General features: G+C 47.5%; 1 protein-coding gene and 1 long non-coding RNA gene across 2 annotated transcripts in view; one reads left to right on the top strand and one right to left on the bottom strand.

The window, feature by feature from the left end:
• LOC140418864 (uncharacterized) overlaps positions 1-23,286 on the top strand; it is a 113,965-nt gene that overhangs the window by 71,595 nt on the left and 19,084 nt on the right. The gene's annotated exons all lie outside the window — the stretch shown is intronic.
• Positions 17,054-20,830, bottom strand: LOC140418881 (uncharacterized). The gene is made up of 2 exons (XR_011945385.1): positions 20,581-20,830; positions 17,054-17,912 (listed from the first exon to the last, which is right to left on the bottom strand). It is a non-coding gene; the product is annotated as an uncharacterized lncRNA (long non-coding RNA).

Raw genomic sequence — 23,286 nt, 5'->3', positions numbered from 1 at the left:
ATCAGTTTGCCCTTTTCCTTCTGTATCGATCAGTTTACCCTTTTCCTTCTGAATCGATCAGTTTACCCTTTTCCTTCTGTGTCGATCAGTTTGCCCTTTTCCTTCTGTGTCGATCAGTTTCCCCTTTTCCTTCTGTGTCGATCAGTTTACCCTTTTCCTTCTGTATCGATCAGTTTACCCTTTTCCTTCTGTGTCGATCAGTTTACCCTTTTCCTTCTGTGTCGATCAGTTTACCCTTTTCCTTCTGTGTCGATCAGTTTACCCTTTTCCTTCTGTGTCGATCAGTTTACCCTTTTCCTTCTGTATCGATCAGTTTGCCTTTTTCCTACTGTATCGATCAGTTTGCCCTTTTCCTTCTGTGTCGATCAGTTTACCCTTTTCCTTCTGTATCGATCAGTTTACCCTTTTCCTTCTGTATCGATCAGTTTACCCTTTTCCTTCTGTGTCGATCAGTTTACCCTTTTCCTTCTGTATGTATCAGTTTACCCTTTTCCTTCTGTATCGATCAGTTTACCCTTTTCCTTCTGTATCGATCAGTTTACCCTTTTCCTTCTGTGTCGATCAGTTTACCCTTTTCCTTCTGTGTCGATCAGTTTACCCTTTTCCTTCTGTGTCGATCAGTTTACCCTTTTCCTTCTGTGTCGATCAGTTTACCCTTTTATTTCTGTATCGATCAGTTTACCCTTTTCCTTCTGTGTCGATCAGTTTACCCTTTTCCTTCTGTGTCGATCAGTTTACCCTTTTCCTTCTGTATCGATCAGTTTGCCCTTTTCCTTCTGTATCGATCTGTTTGCCCTTTTCCTTCTGTGTCGATCAGTTTACCCTTTCCTTCTGTATTGATCAGTTTACCCTGTTCCTTCTGTGTCGATCAGTTTACTCTTTTCCTTCTGTATCGATCAGTTTGCCCTTTTCCTTCTGTGTCGATCAGTTTACCCTTTTCCTTCTGAATCGATCAGTTTACCCTTTTCCTTCTGTGTCGATCAGTTTGCCCTTTTCCTTCTGTGTCGATCAGTTTCCCCTTTTCCTTCTGTGTCGATCAGTTTACCCTTTTCCTTCTGTATCGATCAGTTTACCCTTTTCCTTCTGTATCGATCAGTTTACCCTTTTCCTTCTGTGTCGATCAATTTACCCTTTTCCTTCTGTGTCGATCAGTTTACCCTTTTCCTTCTGTGTCGATCAGTTTACCCTTTTATTTCTGTATCGATCAGTTTACCCTTTTCCTTCTGTGTCGATCAGTTTACCCTTTTCCTTCTGTGTCAGTCAGTTTACCCTTTTCCTTCTGTGTCGATCAGTTTACCCTTTTCCTTCTGTATCGATCAGTTTACCCTTTTCCTTCTGTATCGATCAGTTTACCCTTCTCCTTCTGTATCGATCAGTTAACCCTTTTCCTTCTGTATCGATCAGTTTACCCTTTTCCTTCTGTGTCGATCAGTTTACCCTTTTCCTTCTGTATGTATCAGTTTACCCTTTTCCTTCTGTATCGATCAGTTTACCCTTTTCCTTCTGTATGTATCAGTTTACCCTTTTCCTTCTGTATGTATCAGTTTACCCTTTTCCTTCTGTATCGATCAGTTTACCCTTTTCCTTCTGTATCGATCAGTTTACCCTTTTCCTTCTGTATCGACCAGTTTACCCTTTTCCTTCTGTGTCGATCAGTTTACCCTTTTCCTTCTGTGTCGATCAGTTTACCCTTTTATTTCTGTATCGATCAGTTTACCCTTTTCCTTCTGTGTCGATCAGTTTACCCTTTTCCTTCTGTGTCGATCAGTTTACCCTTTTCCTTCTGTATCGATCAGTTTGCCCTTTTCCTTCTGTATCGATCAGTTTGCCCTTTTCCTTCTGTGTCGATCAGTTTACCCTTTTCCTTCTGTATCGATCAGTTTACCCTTTTCCTTCTGTATCGATCAGTTTACCCTTTTCCTTCTGTATCGATCAGTTTACCCTTTTCCTTCTGTGTCGATCAGTTTACCCTTTTCCTTCTGTGTCAATCAGTTTACCCTTTTCCTTCTGTGTCGATCAGTTTACCCTTTTCCTTCTGTATCGATCAGTTTACCCTTTTCCTTCTGTATCGATCAGTTTACCCTTTTCCTTCTGTATCGATCAGTTTACCCTTTTCCTTCTGTATCGATCAGTTAACCCTTTTCCTTCTGTATCGATCAGTTTACCCTTTTCCTTCTGTGTCGATCAGTTTACCCTTTTCCTTCTGTATCGATCAGTTTACCCTTTTCCTTCTGTATCGATCAGTTTACCCTTTTCCTTCTGTATCGATCAGTTTACCCTTTTCCTTCTGTATCGCTATGTATATATATATTTTTTAAAGTATTTCAATTTACCATCTGAAATTCCTGTCCTCCCTAATTGTTCAGTCTTGTTCAAACTAAAACAATCGAGTGAACTATTTACAAACACTGGTGGATTGGTTGATTGCAATTAGACTTAAACAATTCTATGTTTTAATATGAGATCACCTGAAAGTCTCTGAATTGTCTGCATTGGATGGAGCCCTTGTAGCCTCATGTGAGGATATCGGTGTGAGTGTGCAGATGTGATTTGTCAAATATAAAACAACTAATTCAGAAATGCTTTGTGAAATTCACTGAAGAATGAATCCCAGACATGCTCAAACTGTGTCCCAGGCCAAACTAGTTTCAGCTGATGCTTCATCAATGACCGGACTCCCATGATAAGGTCAGAAGTGGGGATGCTCGCTGATGACTGCACAATTGCGACTCCTCAGTTAAGGAAGCAGTCCATGGCCAAATGCAGCGAGATAATATCTAGGTTTATCCAGACAAGTGGTAAGTTGCATTTGTGCCACACAAATGCCAGACTATGATCATCTCCAACAAGAGAGGATCTAAACTATTGCCCCTTGACATTAAATAGCATTACCATCATTGAATCCCTCACTGTCAACATCCTAGGGGTTACCATTGACCAGAAACCAAACTGAACTAGCCATAAATATTGTGGCTACAAGAGCAGATCAAAGGCTAGGATCCTGCAGCGAGTAACTCACCTCCTGACTCCCTAAAACCTGTGCACCATCTACAAGACACATCAGGAATGTAATGGAATACTCTCCACTTGTCTGGATGGGTGCAGAACCAACTACACTCAAGAAGGACAAAGAATTGATTGGTACCCTATCCACAAACATTCACTCCCTTCACCACGTATGAAAAATGGCAGGTATGTGTACCATCTCCAAGATGCACTGCAGTAACTCACCAAGGCTCCTTAGGCAGCAGCTTCCAAACTCAGGATCACTGCCATCTAGAAGCAGAATGGCAGCAGATACCTGGGAACACCACCACCTGGAAGTTCCCCTCCAAATCACTAACCATTCCTATTTGGAAATATATATATTTGAAAATATATATTACTGGCACTGGGTCAAAATCCTTGAACTCCCTCCATAACAGCACAGTGGGTGTACCCACACCTAAGGGACTGCAGCAGATGAAGATGGCAGCTCACCACCAACTTCTCAAGGGCTTCTGGAGATGAGCAATATGCTGGCCGAGCCAATGACACACACATTCCGTAATTTTTTTTAAAAATGTGACCGTAAAAGGAGAAAACATTTTAAAATCATCAAGGCATTGACTCATACTCCAATCAGGACAGAACGGAAAACACTGGTTATGGTCAACAGGAGTAACATTGAAGGAAAAGGGAATTGAGTTTGGACAATTGGAGGCTTGGAAGAAATAATACTGAATTAGAACGATCCACAGGATGGATACAGGCGAAGGGAGAGCTGGAGAATCTTCAAATCCAAGCACGATCTGTCACTTTAATGATTTGTACTTAGCCTTATTTGTTAGTAAATTAAAGTCGCCAGAGCCCCAGATGACCAGAGGCTGCTTTCCTCTTTGAGGGGGCGAGCTGACTGGTGGTGATTTAACCTGAGGATCACCACATCTCAGGCGAGGGGTCAGATTGCGAAGGCAATCTTCATGAATAACCTCAGCCAGTTCAGGAATTGAACCTGCGGTGTTGACTTTATTCCGCATCACAAACCAGCTGTCTAGCCAACTGAGCTCAACCGGCCCCCAGTTATATCCTAGTATTTTAGAATTAGCAGCTCTGCTGAGGATAAGGAATGTAATTGAATGACGTGCAGCGTGCTTATTCAAGTAAATACTAATGAGCTAATTTTACCAGTTTCAGTGTGTCTTCTCTGGTATGTAATCAAGAAGTTAGGGAAACTAGCTCATATCTTATTGTGGTAGACTGTGTTAGAAGTATGTTTTTTTTTAAAATATGTTTTATTGAAATTTTTTTGCCAAACAACAATTTTTCCCCTCTTACAAAGCAAACGCAACAATAACAATACAGAAATTTTTAACAATACACAAGTAACAAAACCCCATTATCTTTGACCTAAACTAAACTAACCCCCCCCCCCCCCTCCCCCCCTTCCCCCTGGGTTGCTGCTGCTGGTTATCTGTCTTCCCTTTAACGTTCCCCTAGGTAGTCGAGAAATGGCTGCCACCGCTTGGTGAACCCTTGAGCCGATCCTCTCAGGGCAAACTTTATCTGCTCCAGTTTAATGAACCCCGCCATATCATTTACCCAGGCCTCCAGTCCGGGAGGTTTCGCCTCCTTCCACATGAGTAGGATCCTGCGCCGGGCTACTAGGGACGTGTTAGGAGTATTAAGGTACCTAGTAATGCCGGAATACCATTGGTGGAGAATGTACTTGTTCCCATTGGTTAAGCTTGTATGTTAGCTCCGCCCTGCAAGGCGGGGTATAAGAGCCCATGCCGCCCCAGCAGCTTTCTTCTGTACCTGCGCTCCTGGGGGAAACATCTAGCGTCTTAAAGCCTTCAATTGTCTCCAATATAGTTTCTGAGGTTATTGATCATGCATCAATTTAATACGCTAGATTTAAAAGAATGGAGCTTCGAATTAAGCCGGAGTGTCTGCAACTCAGCCCCCACGCGGCAAACTCAGCGGCAACCTTCAAGCACTGGCTGGCGTGTTTCAACGGATATCTCGGAACGGCCGAAAACACACCCACGGGAGAACAGAAACTTCTAGTCCTGCACTCGAGGGTGAGCCCAGAAATCTGGTAAAATTAGCTCATTAGTATTTACACCCTCATCGAGGACGCGGACGATTTCGATACAGCAATGGAGCTGCTGAAAGGACATTATATTCGCCCTGTAAACCAGGTCTACGCTCGACATCGGCTAGCGAAAGGGTGACAAATCCCTGGGGAATCACTGGAAGAATTCTACCGTGCGCTCCTGGTGTTGGGGAGAAACTGCAGCTGCCCACAAGTTTCGGCGAGCGATCACACACAACTTTTGATCCGGGACGCTTTCGTTGCAGGTATGCTGTCCTCCCAAATCCACCAGCGAGTGCAGGAGAAAGAGACACTAGGCCTCAAGGAGGCACGGGCTCTTTCCGGCTCCCTGGAAGTGGCCTCCCGAAATGCCCGCGCTTACGTCCCCGACCGTGCGGCAGCCCCCTGGGCAGCGTGGAACCCTCCCGCAGCCAACCCCGAGGCATCTCCCATCCCCCACAAGCTTGTGCTGCGACACGGCCTGGCAATCCCGGAGGGCCCCGCTGCTATTTTTGCGGGCAAGCCAAGCACCCCCGACAGCGCTGTCCGCCCCATTCATCTATCTGCAAGGGATGCGGCCTAAAGGGCCACTTTGTGGCGGTATTCCAGGCCCGGGCGGTCGCTGCAGTCTCCGGAGGCGAATACGGACCGCCACCACAACTCTCTCCACGGACCCCGTGTGCCAGCGGGCGCCGCCATCTTCCCCCTCCAGGGCCACGTGTGGCCTCCGGGCGCCACTATCTTGTCCCGCGGACACCACGTGCGATGGATGGGCGCCACCATTCTGTGCACCCCCAGCCATGTGCGACCCGTGGGCGCCGCCATCTTGGATGGACTCCCAGGACCCCAGTTCGGCTGACCACACACTGCCCGAAGAGAACATCCAACTGCTGCCACGATTAGCCTCGGTGACCCTGGACCAGTCTCGGCCCCGAACATTCTTGACTGCTACGACGACGGTGCTTATCAATGGGCATGAAACGTCCTGCCTAATCGACTCTGGGAGCACGGAGAGCTTCATACACCCCGACACGGTAAGACGCTGTTCTCTCCCCGTCCACCCCATTAATCAAAAAATCTCCCTGGCCTCCGGATCTCACTCAGTAGAGATAAAGGGGTTTTGTGTAGCTAACCTCACAGTTCAAGGAAGAGAGTTCAAAAACTACCGACTCTACGTCCTTCCCCATCTCTGCGCAGCCACACTCCTAGGGTTGGATTTTCAGTGCTACCTCCAAAGTCTAACTTACAAATTCGGTGTCCCTATACCCCCCCCCCCTCTCACTGTCCGCAGCCTCGCGACCCTCAAGGTCGATCCGCCTTCCCTGTTTGCGAACCTCACCCCGGATTGCAATCCTGTCGCCACCAGGAGCAGACAGTATAGTGCCCAGGACCGGATCTTTATTAGCTCAGAGGTCCAATGGTTACTGAAGGAAGGCATCATTGAGGCTAGCAACAGTCCCTGGAGAGCTCAAGTAGTGGTTGTAAAGACCGGGGAGAAGCATAGGATGGTCATCGACTACAGTCAGACCATCAACAGGTTTACGCAGCTTGACGCGTACCCTCTCCACCGCATATCCGACCTGGTCAACAGGATTGCGCAATACAAGGTCTTCTCCACGATGGATCTTAAGTCCGTCTACCACCAGCTCCCCATCCGCATTAGTGACTGCAAATACACTGCCTTCGAAGCAGATGGGCGGCTCTACCACTTCTTAAGGGTTCCCTTCAGTGTCACTAACAGGGGTCTCGGTCTTCCAACGAGAGATGGACTGAATGGTTGACTGGTATGGCTTACGGGCCACATTCCCATACCACGATAATGTCACCATCTGCGGCCACAACCAGCAGGACCACGACACCAACCTCCGAAAATTCCTCCAAACCACGAAAATCCTTAACCTAACGTATAACAATCATAAATGTGTGTTCAGCACAGACCGCCTAGCCATCCTTGGCTACGTAGTGCGTAATGGAGTGAAAGGCCCCGACCCTGAATGCATGCGCCCCCTTATGTAGTTCCCCCTCCCGCACTGCTCCAAGGCCCTGAAGCGCTGCCTAGGTTTTTTTCCTACTATGCCCAGTGGGTCCTCAACTGTGCAGGCAAGGCCCGTCCACTGATCAAATCCACAGTTTTTCCCCTGTGGATAGAGGCCCGCCAGGCCTTCAGCCGCATCAAAGCAGACATTGCAAAGGCCACGATGCACGCCATCAACAAGTCCCTCCCCTTCCAAGTCGAGAGCAATGCGTCTGACGTAGCTCTGGCAGCCACCCTCAACCAAGCGGGCAGACCCCTTGGCCTTCTTCTCATGCATCCTCCAGGCCTCCGAAATCCGCCACTCCGCAGTCGAAAAGGAGGCCCAGGCCATAGTAGAAGCTGTGCGACATTGGAGGCATTACCTGGCCAGCTGGAGATTCACTCTCCTCACTGACCAACGGTCGGTTGCTTTCATGTTCGATAATGCACAGCGGGGTAAGATAAAAAACGACAAGATCTTACGGTGGAGGATCGAACTCTCCACCTACAACTATGAGATCTTGTATCATCCCGGGAAGTTAAACGAGCCTCCTGATGCCCTATCCCGCAGCACATGTGCCAATGCACAAGTGGACCGCCTCCGAGCCCTCCACGAGGACCTCTGCCACCCGGGGTCATTAGATTTTTCCACTTCATCGAGACCCGCAACCTGCCCTACTCCATCGAGGAGGTCAGGACAGCCACCAGGAATTGCCAAATTTGCACGGAGTGCAAGCCGCACTTCTACAGGCCAGAGAAAGCGCACCTGATAAAGGCATCCTGTCCCTTTGAACGCCTCAGTATGGATTTCAAAGGCCCCCTCCCCTCCACCGACCGCTTCCTGACGTACTTCCTGAACGTGATTGACGAGTACTCCCGGTTCCCATTCGCCATCCCCTGTCCTGACATGACCGCAACCACCGTCATAAAAGCCCTCCATAGTATCTTTACGCTGTTCGGTTTACCCGCCTACATACACAGTGATAGGGGGTCCTCCTTTAAGAGCGACGAACTGCGTCATTTCCTGCTCAGCAAGGGCATTGCCTCGAGCAGGACGACCAGATACAACCCCCGGGGAAATTGACAGGTAGAGAGGGAGAACGGAACGGTCTGGAAGACCGTCCTATTGGTCCTGCGGCCCATGAATCTCCCAGTCTCCCGCTGGCAGGAAGTCCTCCCGGATGCCCTCCACTCCATCCGGTCACTGCTCTATACCACGACCAACCAAACACCTCATGCACGTCGCCTTGTCTTCCCCAGGAAGTCCTCCTCTGGGACCTCGCTCCCGACCTGGCTGGCAGCTCCCGGACCCGTCCTGCTCCGAAAACATGTGTGGGTGCACAAATCGGACCCATTGATCGAGAGGGTCCATCATTCCACGCTAACCCTCAGTACGCCTATGTGGCGTACCCCGACGGCCAACAGGATACGGTCTCCCTACGGGACCTAGCGCCCACTGGATCCCCACACCACTGGATCCCCCGCGACTAGTCCCACCCTCCCTCCCACCAGCGCAACCCACAGCCGCCCCCTTCCCAGGTGGATCGGTTCTTCCACAGGCCCCGTCTAGGCCCTGCCCACCGGCGCACCCCACAGCCGCCCCCTTCCCAAGTCAGTCGGCCCTTCCACCAGCCACGTCAAGGGGTGATGAAGCTACCACAGAAGCCAAAACCACGTTCCCGGAGTCACAGACGCCCGAACCTCCACCGGCATCACCACCAAGGCTACAGCGATCGCAGAGGATGACCAGGGCCCCCGATCAACTAATTGCTTCCTTTTGAAATGTACATTACTGTTGTAAATAGTTAAGATGTAATGAGGCAAAACACTGTACGGAGGCATTACGTACCTTCATAACTGTAACTTCTACCACTTTTACCACGTGTAATACGAAGCCAGCACCCCCGCCGGACTCATTTTTTACAGGGGGTGAATGTGGTAGTCTGTGTTAGGAGGATTACGGTACCTAGTAATGCCGGAATACCATTGGTGGAGAATGTACTTGTTCCCATTAGTTAAGCTTGTATGTTAGCTCCGCCTTGCAAGGCGGGGTATAAGAGCCCGTGCCGCCCCAGCCGCTTTCTTCTGTACCTGCGCAGCTGGGGGAAACATCTGGTGTATTAAAGCCTTCAAATGTCCCCAATCTCGTTTCTGAGGTTATTGATCGTGCATCACTTATAAAAAGCTGGATTAGCCAAAATTAATTATGAGAACTGACAGGGAGGAACTGAAGGAGATCAATATTAGTAGAGAAATTGTGTTGGGGAAATAGATGGAATTGAAGGCTGATAAATTCCCAGGGCCTGATAATCTGCAACCCAAAGTACTTAAAGAAGTGGCTCGAGAAATAGTGGATGCATTGGTGCTCATCTTCCAGGATTCTACAGACTCAGGAACAATTCTTGCAGATTGGAGGGTGGATTATGTAACTCCACTATTTAAAAAAGGGAGGGAGAGAGAAAACAGGGAATTATAGACCAGGAAGCCTGATGTAGGAAGTGGGGAAAATTGTTGAATCCATAATCAAGATTTTATAGCTGAGCGCTTAGAAAACAGTGGCAGGATTGGACAGATTCAGCATGGATTTATGAAGGGAAACTTCAATTTTGAGGATGTAACTAGTAGAATTGATTTTTAAAAAAAATTTAGTGTACTAAATTCATCTTTTCCAATGAAGGGGCAATTTAGTGTGGCCAATCCACCTCCCCTGCACATCTTTAGGTTGTGGGGGAGAAACCCACACAAACACGGGGAGAATGTGCAAACTCCACACGGACAGTGACCCAGAGCCGGGATCGAACCTGGGACCTCGGTGCCGTGAGACAGCAGTGCTAACCACTGATACATTTACATTGTATCCAACCTTGTGCAAAACCTATCATGGGAGCGTTTGATGGGCCAATGTAGAGGACCACTCCTCCACCCTATCCATGTAACCCCACCTAACCATTGGACACTCAGGGGAAATCTTTTAGAATGGCCAATCCACCTAACCTGTGCATCTTTGGACTGTGGGAGGAAACCAGAGCACCCGGAGGAAACCCACGCAGACACGGGGAGAAAGTGCAAACTCTACACAGTCACCCAAGGCTGGAATGAACCCCCCTCCCTCTGATCTCCAGTCAGCCTCTGTACGAATGAAAAGAGCCCCAGTTTCTCTAATCTCTCCTGGAAACTAAAGCCTCTCTTCCCTGGGATCATCTCAGTGAATCTCTTCTCCACCCTCTCCATGGCCTTCACATCCTTCCTGGTGTAAAATCCCCAAAACCTGATCTAATATTTGAACTGCAGTCTAACCAATGATTGTACAGATTTACATGACCTCTGTCCTTTTTGTACTCCACGCCCAGAATTATAAAACCTTGGAACCCATGTGTTTTTTAGACACTTTATCAACTTGTCCTCCCACATTTAAAAGTTTGTGTATCTGAAACTCCTTTTAGGGTTTTGGAGACATTAACATAACATGGCTGAAATACATTGACATCCAATGTCTGATATAATGTGTGTTATGGGAGAGAGAAGTTTAGTCTGAGTTAGAAACTCAAGCAGGCGCTTCACTGCAGACAGGTCACCGTGGAAACGCTGATAAGCCATTCCTTCACTGCAGACAGGTCACCGTGGAAACGCTGATAAGACATTCCATTCCACAGAATCGACTCATTGGAAACTCTAATCAGATCGGTGGGAGGACAGAGTTTGTCTGTTATTAACCGCAACATAAACTTAAACCAGAGTGAGCAATAGAACAGATTAGAACATAGAACATTACAGCGCAGTACAAGCCCTTCGGCCCTCGATATTGCGCTGACCTGTGAAACCACTCTAAAGCCCATCTACACTGTTCCCTTATCGTCCATATGTCTATCCAATGACCATTTGAATGCCCTTAGTGTTGGCGAGTCCACTACTGTTGCAGGCAGGGCATTCCACGCCCTTACTACTCTCTGAGTAAAGAACCTACCCCTGACATCTGTCTTATATCTATCTCCCCTCAATTTAAAGCTATGTCCCCTCGTGCTAAACATCACCATCCGAGGAAAAAGGCTCTCACTGTCCACCCTATCCAATCCTCTGATCATCTTATATGCCTCAATTAAGTCACCTCTTAACCTTCTTCTCTCTAACGAAAACAGCCTCAAGTCCCTCAGCCTTTCCTCATAAGATCTTCCCTCCATACCAGGCAACATTCTGGTAAATCTCCTCTGCACCCTTTCCAATGCTTCCACATCCTTCCTATAATGTGGCGACCAGAATTGCATGCAATACTCCAAATGCGGCCGCACCAGAGTTTTGTACAGCTGCAACATGACCCCATGGCTCCGAAACTCAATCCCTCTACCAATAAAAGCTAACACACCGTACGCCTTCTTAACAACCCTCTCAACCTGGGTGGCAACTTTCAGGGATCTATGTACATGGACACCGAGATCTCTCTGCTCATCCACATGGCCAAGAATCTTACCATTAGCCCAGTACTCTGTCTTCCTGTTATTCCTTCCAAAATGAATCACCTCACACTTTTCTGCATTAAACTGCATTTGCCACCTCTCAGCCCAGCGCTGCAGCTTATCTATGTCCCTCTGTAACTTGTAACATCCTTCCGCACTGTCCACAACTCCACCGACTTTAGTGTCATCTGCAAATTTACTCACCCATCCTTCTACGCCCTCCTCCAGGACATTTATAAAAATGACAAACAGCAGTGGCCCCAAAACAGATCCTTGCGGTACACCACTAGTAACTGAACTCCAGTCTGAACATTTCCCATCAACCACCACCCTTTGTCTTCTTCCAGCTAGCCAATTTCTGATCCAAACTGCTAAATCACCCTGAATCCCATGCCTCCGTATTTTCTGCAGTAGCCTACCGTGGGGAACCTTATCAAATGCTTTGCTGAAATCCATAAACACCACATCAACTGTTTACCCTCATCCACCTGTTTGGTCACCTTCTCAAAGAACTCAATAAGGTTTGTGAGGCACGACCTACCCTTCACAAAACCATGTTGACTATCTCTAATCAAATTATTCCTTTCTAGATGATTATACATCCTATCTCTTATAAATCTTTCCAAGATTTTGCCCACAACAGAAGTAAGGCTCACTGGTCTATAGTTACCTGGGTTGTCTCGACTCCCCTTCTTGAACAAGGGGACAACATTTGCTAGCCTCCAGTCTTCTGGCACTATTCCTGTAGACAAAGATGACTTAAATATGAAAGCCAAAGGCTCAGCAATCTCCTCCCTAGCTTCCCAGAGAATTGTAGGATAAATCCCATCCGGCCCAGGGGACGTATCTATTTTCACACTTTCCAGAATTGCAAACACCTCCTCCTTATGAACCTCAAGCCCTTCTAGTCTAGTAGCCTGAATATCAGTATTCTCCTCGACAACATTGTCTTTTTCCTGTGTGAATACTGATGAAAAATATTCATTTAGCACCTCTCCTATCTCCTCGGACTCCAAACACAACCTCCCACTACTGTCCTTGACTGGCCCTACACTTACCCTAGTCATTCGTTTATTCCTGACATATCTATAGAAAGCTTTAGGATTATCCTTGATCCTACCTGCCAAAGTCTTCTCATGTCCCCTCCTGGCTCTTCTTAGCTCTCTCTTTAGGTCCTTCCTAGCTAACTTGTAACTCTCGAGCGCCCTAACTGAACCTTCATGTCTCATCTTTACATAAGCCTCCTTCTTCCTCTTGACAAGTGTTTCGACTGCTTTAGTAAACCACGGTTCCCTTGCTCGACCACTTCCTCCCTGCCTGACAGGTACATACTTTTTAAAAATATATATTTTTTTATTCTACATTTTCACATTTTCCTTCAAAAATTTACATTATAAATTTAGGAGTAAATGGTAACAAATACCAAATCAATCCCCTTAACAATACCAATGATCCCATCCTCCCACCACCCCAAACAACGGCCCACCTGTCAATATATGCATCCAATAAACCAAACCCTCCCACGGTGGAAACAAAAAACAAAGGAGAAAAAGGAGTCCGGGACCGCCCATGGTCACCACTGACCTATGGAGCCCACTCACCCCCCCCCTCTACACTCAACGCCATCCAGCCTCTGAAAGAGTACCGTACATGATACCCAAGAGTTGTAAACACCTCCCCCCCCCACCCCAAGTCTTCAGCTCCTCCCGTCCACTGCCTCTTGTAAAACTCCTCCCGTCCACTGCCTCTTGTAAAACTCCTCCTCCCAACCTCTGTTCCTTCCCCCCAACTTTCCACCCCGGCTAAACCACTCGGACCCTGTTCTGCCAGGCTCCGATGGCCGCAACCCATCCCCCCACCTCACTCCCGTTCACTGGCCGGCTTAAACCGGCCAGCGTGGAGGCCCCTGCCCGGATCCCTTTCCCCCTTGCCCGGCCCTAGGAAAGCTCAGAGATCCCCTTTGAGCACACAAACCCCGCATATCCACCAACACCCCAAAGAGCCCTCATTTCGAGTGAAAGTCCCATCCCTTCCCTTGTCCAAATATATACAACATTGGCTCCTTTAGCCCCTACACTCGCACGCAGTGAAACAAGAAAGAAGAAAATACAGTCATGAGGTTACATCGGCACATGGCCATTTCTCAATTTGTCAGTTCTGCCACAGTCCTTCTGCCTTCGCAAACTCCTCCGCTGCTTCCGCGTTCCAAAATAAAAGTGCCTGAGCTTATAAGTCACCCTCAGCTTCGCTGGATATACAATGCCGCACTGCACCTTGCTAATGTCCAGTGCCCTCTTCACCCAGTTGAAGGCAGCCCGCCTCCTCGCCAGTTCCTCCATTATGTCCTGGTATACACGTATACCAGCTCCAGCCCACTGCACCACCCGCTTCTGCTTGGCCCAGCTCAGGACCTTCTCCTTCACACTGCACCTACGGAAGCACAGAGTCACTGCCCTTGGCGGCTCACTCACCTTTGGTACAGGCCTCCACGACCAATGAGCCCGATCCAGTTCATATCGGGAGAGATCCTCCCCCTCCCCCAATTGTTTTGCCAGCTTCACGGCAAAATACTCAGTCGGCTTCGGTCCTTCAACTCCTTTGGGCAGCCCCATAATCCTCAAATTCTGTCGCCTGGATCTTTTTTCCAGGTCTTCCATTTTTCCTCGCAGATCCTTGTTAATGTCCATCACCTTCTGCATCTCCGTCCCCATCGAGGCAAGTTGATCACCGTGCTGCAATGTCTCCTCCACTTCCTTCAGCGCCTCCCCTTGCTCACGCACATCCGCCACTGCACTCGCCACCGCCATCATCACCGGGGAAATCGCCTCCTCCACCAACGCACTCAAAACCTCCCTCATCTCCTTCCGCACTGTCTCCATGCATTTTGCAAACTGCCTTTCGAATTCCACAGCCATCACCTTAGTTATTTCTTCAGCTGTAAGCAATGTGGCCTCCCCTTGGTCCTCCAGCCTCCATTTTCTTGACAGACCCCGCGGTGACCTTTCCACTCCCCAACGGACTTTCAGCTGCTTTTTTCACGGCCGTTTTTTGGCTGGTCTTCGACATTCCCCTCCTCTGTGCTGACTCCCGACTTTTACTGCCTTCACTGGCCCTAGGACCGGGCGTTAACCCCCGACAATGCCGTTCCCGAACGGGAGCCCTCCAACACGCGGCTGCCTCCCGCCCGCCGTCACCGGAAGTTCGTGACAGGTCCATACTTAACAAGGACACGCAGTAGCTGTTCCTTGAACAAGCTCCACATTTCCATTGTGCCCAACCCCTGCAGTTTTCCTCTCCATCCGATGCATCCTAAGTCTTGCCTCTTCGCATCATAATTGCCTTTCCCCCAGATATAACTCTTGCCCTGCGGTATATACCTATCCCTTTCCATCACTGAAGTAAACGTAATCGAATTGTGGTCACTATCACCAAAGTGCTCACCTACCTCCAAATCGAACACCTGTCCTGGTTCATTACCCAGTACCAAATCCAATATGGCCTCGCCTCTCGTTGGCCTATCTACATACTGTGTCAGGAAACCTTCCTGCACACATTGGACAAAAACGGACCCATCTAAAGTACTCGAACAGAGTTTCCAGTCAATATTTGGAAAGTTAAAGTCCCCCATAACAACTACCCTGTTGCTTTCGCTCCTATCCAGAATCACCTTTGCAATCCTTTCCTCTACATCTCTGGAACTTTTCGGAGGCCTATAGAAAACCCCTAACAGGGTGACCTCTCCTTTCCTGTTTCTAACCTCAGCCCATACTACCTCAGTAGACGAGTCCTCATCAAACGTCCTTTCTGCCACCGTAATACTGTCCTTGACTAACAATGCCACCCCTCCCCCTCTTTTACCACCTTCCCTGAGCTTACTGAAATATCTAAACCCCGGCTCCTGCGACAACCATTCCTGTCCCTGCTCTATCCGTGGCTCCGAAATGGCAACAACATTGAAGTCCCAGGTACCAACCCATGTCACAAGTTCACCCACCTTATTCCGGATGCTCCTGGCATTGAAGAAGACACACTTTAAACCACCTTCCTGCAACTTTGAAACCTGACTCATGACCTCACTGCTCTTAAATTCTGATGCATGATGTTTACAGCTACAATAATGGAACTATCAGAAATAATAGAATTAACAGGCAGGGTAGTTAATGGAGAATGAGGAAATTACTGAAGTAACATAACTGCTGGGAACCTGGAATGTTTCCTTGTAAATCACAGATTAGAGAAATTCCTGCTGTCTTTTCCGCACTTGCTGCATGAACTGTGTTCCGTACTGGGCACCAAACCTCAGGAAAGATACATTGCACTTGGTAACAGTCCTGCACAGATTGACCATGAAGAAGTGAGGCTGGTTAGCTGAGTGAATCCATTCCCACACACGGAGAACATCAACGGTCACTCCTCAGTGTGAACAGGTCGATTAATCTCCAAGTCTGACTAAATCTTATTTCACAGTCCCCAGATTTCCAAAGCTTCTCCCAGCGAGACTACATATCGTTTGAAAGGTCAGACCATCAGCTAAAACATTATCTACATTTAGAACACGTGAACTGTTTCTCCCCACATTGAACAGGGCTCTTTGCTTCCATGGTTAAAGGCTGACGATGTTCATGGCCACGGAGGAATTTGACAACATGAATGCAAATTGTATAATGGAGGCTTTGCTTAATCAGAGCCAGTGTAGGTCAGTGAGCACAGGGGTGATGGTGAACAGGACTTGGTGAACAGGACTTGGTGTGAGAAAATACACGTCCAGCAGAATTTTGGATGAGCTCATGTTTCCATGTGGGGTGAATGGGAGAGGCTGGACAGGAATGTCTTGGAATCAAGTCTAAAGGTAACAGGGGCATGGATGAGGTTTCAGCAGCAGTTGGGGTGGGGTTGGAGACAGGTGACATTATGGAGATTGAAATATCTGATATTAGTGATGGTGTGAATATGGGGTCAGAAACTCATCCTGGGGTCAGATCTGACACGGAGATTGTGCAGAGTGTGGTTCAGCCTCAGACAGTTCCCAGGGAGAGGGATGGACTCGGGAGTTAGGGAACGGAATTTCGAATGGTGACTGAAGACAATGGCTTTGGTCTTTCCAATTTTTAATTGAAGGAAATTTCTGCTCATCCAGTACTGGATGTGGGATAAGCAGTTTGATAATTTAGTAACAGTGGAGGAATGGATGGGGGTGAGGGAGAGCTGGGTGTTGTCAGTGTACATGTGAAAACTAACACGGTGCTTTGGGATGATGTCCCCTAGTGGCAGCGTGTAGTTGAGAAATAGGAGTGGCTGAGGATAGATCCTTGGGGAACACCGAGTACAAAGACTTGGAGAGGAAAGGGAGGTTTTGATGTGGTAGTTTGCACTGATGGTGGGTTAAATATTGTTTTCGGATGGGTGATGATGGTGCATTTAAAGATGAGCGACAGGACCAAGAGACAGAACTATTTACAATATCACACAACATGGAGAAGTTGAATGGTCAGTAGTTTTGTGAGAATGTGGTTAAATAATAATAATCAAACAATCTTTATTAGTGTCACAAGTAGGCTTACATTAACACTGCAATGAGGTTACTGTGAAAATCCCCTCGTGGCCACACCCCGGCATTGGGGTACACAGAGGGAGAATTCAGAATGTCCAATTCACCCAACAAGCATGTCTTTCAGGACTTGTTGGAGGAAACCAGAGCACCCGGAGAAAACCTACACAGACACGGGGAGAACGCACAGACTCTGCACAGACAGTGACCCAAGCCGGGAATCGAACCCAGGACCCTGGCGCAGGAGGCAGGTCGAATGGACAAGATGAGCTCTGAGGAACATAGATGGTATGAGAGAAACTAGGGAAAGATGAGTTCAGAGCTCAGACCATGTGGAATTTTAGAGACAGTTTGGCCCAGTGGAAGAAGGGAAAGCAGCAGAGGCAGCTGATCTGATTGTCTCAATTTCAGTGAGTAAGAAGCTTCATGAACTCCACACACTTGAGGTGAGGATGGAGGAGACAGGGGAGAGAGAGAGACCTTCAGACGGAACTAATTTGTGATGGGATGTTAAAAGATTGAAAACACACTTGTGTTAAATAATTGACTTTTATCCAGAATATTATCCCTTATAACTGGATTAGCGTTTATAAATATGAGTCAAACCCGAGTCTAATGAACATGGTTCAGTCCTGGATGTGATTCACAGCAAAGTCCAATCACAGCAGTTACTTGTGAACCCGCTGGTGTCTCAGCCGGTTGCCTGAGTGAATGAATCCCTTTCCACACTGGGAGCAGGTGAATGGTCTCTCCCCAGTGTGAATCCGCTGGTGTAGAGTGAGTTGAGATGATCTTATGAACCCAGTCCCACAGTCGGAGCACCTGAAATGAAAAATGAAATGAAATGAAAATCGCTTATTGTCACAAGTAGGCTTCAATTAAGTTACTGTGAAAAGCCCTTAGTCGCCACATTCCGGCGCCTGTTCGAGGAGGCTGGTATGGGAATTGAACCGTGCTGCTGGCCTGCCTTGGTCTGCTTTAAAAGCCAGCTATTTAGCCCAGTGTGCTAAACCAGCCCCTAATGGTTTCTTGTCAGTGTGAACATGTTGATGGGACACCAGTTCCCTGGAACTTTTAAAGCACTTCCCACAGTCGAGGCATTTGAACGGTCTTCCATCAGTGTGAACTCTTTGATGGGACACCTGATCCCGTGAACTTTTAAAGCACATCCTGCATTTAAAAGGTCTCTCATCATTGTGAATCTGCTGGTGTTTCAGCAGTTGGGATTAATGAGTGAATCCCTTCCCACACTCGGGGCAGGTGAAAGGCCTTTCCCCAGTGTGAACTCACTGGTGCATCAACAGGCTGTATGTCTGAATGAATCCACGCCCACACTCGGGGCAGATGAAAGGTTTCTCTCCAGTGTGAATGTGTCGATGGGTTACCAGGTCAGATGGGTAATTGAACACCTTGCCCCAGTCCCCATATTACCATGGTTTCTCCCTGCTGTGACTGCGCTTGTGCTTTGACAGGCCAGATAATCGGCTGAAGCTTCGTCCACACACAGAACACGTGTACGGTTTCTCCCCACTGTGAACTGTGCTTTTTTTCTTCCATGTTCAAAATCTAATGATATTCAGGTTGCGATCAGTTACACGACTGTCAGATTTTGATGTGGCGCTTGGTTGGAGTTTCCCAATTGCACATCCTTCCCTGCTGATACCCTGTGAAATTGAGTTAAAACAGAAAAAAGGGAGTGAGAGAGATCCCACAAAACACAAAGACAGGTTGTGAAATTGAGCTGAATGAATCTGGTAACTTGTGGGGCCGGCACTGGGAAAAAGTGACCACGAAAACTGTTGAAACTTTTTGAACCAGTTTGTTAATGTCCTTCAGGGAAGGGAACCTGCCACCCAGCCTGAGCCCACACAAGATTCAGGCCTCTGCAAGAACACAAGAAATAGGAGCAGAAGTAGACCATTCAGCCCGTCAAACCTGCTCTGCCATTGAACACGATTGTGGCTGATCTCAGTCTTCAATTCCACTTTCCCGTGAGCTCTCTGCGTCCTTTCACTTCCTGAGAGACCAAAAATCTCACCATCTCAGCCTTATATATATTCACTGATGGTCACAGTAACTTCATTGCAGTGTTAATGTAAGCCTACTTGTGACAATAATGATTATTATTATCATCGACAACCCTCTGGGCTAGAGAACCTTGTGAGAAACAGAGTGAGAGAGAAAGAGAGTGAGTAGTAGGGGAGAGAGAATCAAAAAGATTGATGGAAAGGGAGAGAGAGTGAGAACGGAGTGAGGGTAACAGGAAGCAATGGACCAGCAACTGAATCACAATTTGACAGAATCTCCTAAACCCTTAACCTCCACCACCTGGATGGAGCAGGACAGCAGATGTATGTGAACATCACCACCTGCAAGTTGCTTTCCAAGACACACACTGTCCGATCTTGTCTGACATCCAGTGCTGGATGAGCAGAACTTTCCTCCATTTAAATATTGACAAGACTGAACCCATTCCCTTTCATCCTCACTAGAAACTCCACTCCCTTGTTACCAATTCCATCCCTGTCAAATCCCTGAAGCAGACTGTTCACAACCTGAAATGGTGAAATATTTCACCCCTAGATGAGCTCTTGACCACATATCCACACTGTCACCAAGATTGCCGATTTCCACCTCAGGAACACAGCTCAACTCCACCTTAGTCTCTGTTCATCTGCTGCAGAAACCATCATCCATTCTTCTGTTCCCTCTCAAACAAATTATTCCAACGCACTCGCAGCTGGACTCCAACATTAAACAACCCCCTCCATCCCATCCCAAACTCTGCTACCCAAGTGCTTGCTCACACCAGCCCCTGTGCCCACTGATCTACAAACGCTTCCTTTTAAAAGGCACAAAAAGTTTAAATTTCTCATTCTTTTACTCCATGGTAATGATCATCCTGATCACTGTAATCTCCTCCACACACACCCCTTTGAGATCTCTGCACTCATTTAATTCCAGCCACTTCAGCATTCCCGATTTTAATCGCACCACCGTTACCAAGGCCTCAATTTCTGGAATTCCCTCCTTAAAACTCTCCGACTCACTTTCCTCCGTTAAGATTGTCCTTAAAAGCTAATATCTCCTCTTGTGGCTCAGTGTCAATTGTTACTTTGTAACGTTTCTCTGAAAGTCTTAAGTCTTAAAAGTTTTATTCTGTTCAAGTCACAATATAAATTCGAATTATTGTCACAGCCCTGGATATATTCTGTCCCATGAATAGGAATTTGTAACTCAGAGTGAAACAATTTGATGGACATTCTGTCAGGAAGAAACGTTTCAAAAATGTTGCCCCCAACAATGATGGCGACTGAGCCTGAGCTCTGCTGCTCATGCCCCAATAAAGATGGTGGGTACGCATGCGCACTGTCGCTAGTGATCGAACTAAGGATGCCGATGGCGCATGCCCACTGTTGCAAGTAACCCACTATTGAGAAGGCGCATGCGCACGTCTGCCAGAGCCAAAGAAACATGGCGTTTGCTTCACCTTGTCTGCGAGAAAGCTGCAGCTCCCGCTCAGATCCCCAGGTACCGGGAGGTTATTTTTCCGGATTTTCGGTTAAGATAAAACGAAGCGTGTCTAACGACCCGCCTGATCCAGCTTTCCCTCCGTCCCGCCATTCCCACCTTCACGGATTGTGGATCCGAGAAAGAACTTTTTCTTTGTCGCCATTAATCACACTGCGTATGCTTCACTCAGCCCAGTCCCGCCTCCACATTCACGCTGATTGGTTGGAGGACCAGTCACTCCCGACTGGTCCTCTGGACCCGCCCACTCTTGGCCAATTGGTCAGTGCTGCCGTCAATCACTCCGCGCATTGTGAGGTGTCAGGTGAGAGGTCGGGGGCGGGGTTTACAAACCCCAGTGGGGCCCCAGAGCAGAATGTGAAACAAGAACCACTCACTATCCGCCGCTTTCTCTCCACAAACAACCTCAGAGAGAATTCTTCGAGACAGGATCTACTCCCATTTGGAAGCAAGTTGACGTATTAGCGAGAGTCAGCCCGGTTTTGTGAAGGGGAGGTCGTGTCTCACTAACTTAATAGAGTTTTTTGAGGAGGTCACAAAGATGATTGATGCAGGTAGGGCAGTGGGTGTTGCCTATATGGACGTCAGTAAGACGTTTGACAAGGTCCCTCATGGCAGACTGGTACAAAAGGTGAAGTCACATGGGATCAGGGGTGAGCTGGCAAGGTGTAGACAGAACTGGCTAGGTCATAGAAGGCAGAGAGTAGCAATGGAAGGGTGCTTTTCTGATTGGAGGGCTGTGACTAGTGGTGTTCCGCAGAGATCAGTGCTGGGACCTTTGCTGTTTGTAGTATATATAAATGATTTGGAGGAAAATGTAACTGGTCTGATTAGTAAGTTTGTGGACGACACAAAGGTTGGTGGAATTGCGGATAGTGATGAGGACTGAAATGAAATGAAAATCGCTTATTGTCACAAGTAGGCTTCAAATAAAGTTACTGTGAAAAGCCCCTAGTCGCCACATTCCGGCGCCAGTTCGTGGAGGCTGTTACGGGAATCGAACCATGCTGCTGGTCTGCCTCGGTCTGCTTTCAAAGCCAGTGATTTAGCCCTGTGCTAAACAGCCCCAGTGTCAGAGGATACAGCAAGATTTAAATTGTTTGGAGACTTGGGCGGAGAGATGGCAGGTGGAGTTTAATCCGGACAAATGTGAGGTAATACATTTTGGAAGATCTAATATAGGGAATTTACAGTGAATGGTAGAAACCCTCAAGAGTATTGACAGTCAGAGAGATCTAGGTGTACAGGTCCACAGGTCACTGAAAGGCGTAACACAGGTGGAGAAGGTAGTCAAGAAGGCATACGGCATGCTTCCTTCATTGGCCGGGGCATTGAGTATAAAAATTGGCAAGTTGTGCTGCAGCTGTAGAGAACTTTAGTTAGGCCACACTTGGAGTATAGTGTTCAATTCTGGTTGCCACACTCCAGAAGGATGTGGAGGCTTTAGAGAGGGTGCAGAAGAGATTTTCCAGAATGTTGTCTGGCATGGAGGGCATCAGCTATGATGAGCGGTTGAATAAACTCGGTTTGTTCTCACAGGAACGACGGAGGTTGAGGGGAGACCTGATAGAGGTCTACAAAATTATGAGGGGTATAGACAGAGTGGATAGTCAGAGACCTTTTCGCAGTTTCTATTAGATTCCCCTCAACCTCCTAAACTCCAATGAATATAATCCCAGGATCCTCAGACGTTCACCGTACGTTAGGCCTACCATTCCTGGGATCATCCGTGTGAATCTCCGCTGGACCCGCTCCAGTGCCAGTATGTCCTTCCTGAGGTGTGGGGCCCAAAATTGCTCACAGTATTCTAAATGGGGCCTAACTAATGCTTTATAAAGCTTCAGAAGTACATCCCTGCTTTTATATTCCAAGCCTCTTGAGATGAATGACAACATTGCATTTGCTTTCTTAATTACAGACTCAACCTGCAAGTTTACCTTTAGAGAATCCTGGACTAGGACTCCCAAGTCCCTTTGCACTTCAGCATTATGAATTTTGTCACCGTTTAGAAAATAGTCCATGCCTCTATTCTTTTTTCCAAAGTGCAAGACCTCGCACTTGCCCACGTTGAATTTCATCAGCCATTTCTTGGACCACTCTCCTAAACTGTCTAAATCTTTCTGCAGCCTCCCCACCTCCTCCATACTACCTGCCCCTCCACCTATCTTTGTATCATCGGCAAACTTAGCCAGAATGCCCCCAGTCCCGTCATCTAGATCGTTAATATATAAAGAGAACAGCTGTGGCCCCAACACTGAACCCTGCGGGACACCACTCATCACCGGTTGCCATTCCGAAAAAGAACCTTTTATCCCAACTCTCTGCCTTCTGCCTGACAGCCAGTCGTCAATCCATGTTAGTACCTTGCCTCGAATACCATGGGCCCTTATTTTACTCAGCAGTCTCCCGTGAGGCACCTTATCAAAGGCCTTTTGGAAGTCAAGATAGATAAAATCCATTGGCTCTCCTTGGTCTAACCTATTTGTTATCTCTTCAAAGAACTCTAACAGGTTTGTCAGGCACGACCTCCCCTTACTAAATCCATGCTGACTTGTCTTAATCTGACCCTGCACTTCCAAGAATTTAGAAATCTCATCCTGAACAATGGATTCTAGAATCTTGCCAACAACCGAGGTTAGGCTAATTGGCCTATAATTTTCCATCT

Source organism: Scyliorhinus torazame, chromosome 5, assembly GCF_047496885.1.
Source record: "Scyliorhinus torazame isolate Kashiwa2021f chromosome 5, sScyTor2.1, whole genome shotgun sequence".
NCBI classification, from domain to species: Eukaryota; Metazoa; Chordata; class Chondrichthyes; order Carcharhiniformes; family Scyliorhinidae; genus Scyliorhinus; species Scyliorhinus torazame.
The sequence above is the reverse complement of the archived record's forward strand: the minus strand, read 5'-3'. Positions and strand labels throughout refer to the sequence as shown.